The sequence below is a fragment of the Aplysia californica genome, unplaced genomic scaffold, assembly GCF_000002075.1.
Source record: "Aplysia californica isolate F4 #8 unplaced genomic scaffold, AplCal3.0 scaffold00801, whole genome shotgun sequence".
In the NCBI taxonomy this organism is placed as follows: Eukaryota; Metazoa; Mollusca; class Gastropoda; order Aplysiida; family Aplysiidae; genus Aplysia; species Aplysia californica.
This window is the reverse complement of record NW_004798071.1, coordinates 177,910-179,491: the sequence shown is the minus strand read 5'-3', so window position 1 is coordinate 179,491 and position 1,582 is coordinate 177,910.

The window sequence follows — 1,582 nt, the reverse complement described above, 5'->3', positions numbered from 1 at the left end:
ATGATGATGATGATGATGATGATGATGATGATGATGATGATGATGATGATGATTCCATTTTCATTTTTCAGGCCGATCTTAGAGGCGATTAAGGAAATGGTAGTTGTTACAGGAGAGTAACACAAGTACAACAGAAGGAGGAACGGTAAGGAGGATCGATGTTTGCGAGGAAAGAAAGAACAAATCACACAAAAGCACCCGCTAACCACCAACCCACAATAAATTAACGCAGTGAAAGAGTAAAGCAGACACGCAGGAAGGAACAACAGAAGATGCTGGAAAAGAAAAGAAGTAGGAGCTACTAGTCAGTAGAGCTCTCCCAAACACGCACGAAAACAGTTACAATTGTGAGCAGAGGGGGGAAATGAGCCACTCGTCAAAATACAGAAATCGGAGAACAGACATTTTTCTGTCACTTTTGGAAATTGTTATCAAATTTCTATTTTTGGCTCAACCTCTTTTATGCCAAAATAAAAACATTACCAGTGAATTTTACTGAAAAACACTGATTAAAGGCACACAATATGTAATTTTTCCGTTTCCAAGGACTCTTAAGCTATTTGAATTCCCAAACTTTGGCGGCCATTTTCTCGCTACTTCCACCACTAAAACCAGGCGAGCTCACTTCCTACCATCGCAAATATCGAGTTTTTTTCAAGACAGGTGGATATTTATTTCATTGGATGCAAGGCAAATAGATCAGCTTTTAGATGGCAACAATAACTCTACATACCCAAGAACTGACGAAAGCCTGATTCCAGACACGGACGAAAACAGTTATTTCAAACCCCACCTCGTGGAAGCAAAGATGCATCAAATTATGAGAGGCATCGTGGTGAAAGCAGGCGCTTGCCCAAAAAAATGAAATAAAATAAACCAGTTGTTTGTTTGTTGTTGTTGTTGTTGTTTTGTTTTGGGTTTGTTTTTGTGTTTTTTTGGGAGGGGGGCGGGGGTCGAGGGTAATTTTTTAGGGGGATAAATTTTCTATTTGGCTCAAAACCTTTTATGTCCATTTAAAAACACATTTTTGTGTGGAATTTTACTGCAAAATAGTGATTAAAGGCACATAAATAATTTTTTTTCAGTTTCCAAACTCTGTCAGATCTAGAAGTTATCAAACTTTGACGACCATTTTCTCATTAATGTTTCCTCTGAAACCAGGCAACACCGACCTTCTTCAATTGGAAATAATATTTCGACTTCTATTTTAGATAAATAGCTATCTTTAAAAAAAATTGAAGCCAAAACAAATGAACAAGCTTTAATTAAAGTAAGACCAAAAAGAACTCCACATGCCCAAAAATTGACGAGCGCCTGATTTCAGCACGACGCCACTCAAATAGCTGTGTACAAATACTGACTGACAGAAGGAAGTTCCACATGACATACTGCCACCACTCAGAGCTTCAGTACAGACACAACATTATGGGCGCCGCAAAAGACATCTTTCACAACCTTTCTAAGTTCTCTCTGTGTGGGTGGACATACGCCAATAGCAGCAACTACACTGGGTTGAGGAAGTATGGAAAACGAACAACTCCCCCCACAGACAGAGAGAGAGAGGGGGGGAGAAAGAGAGAGA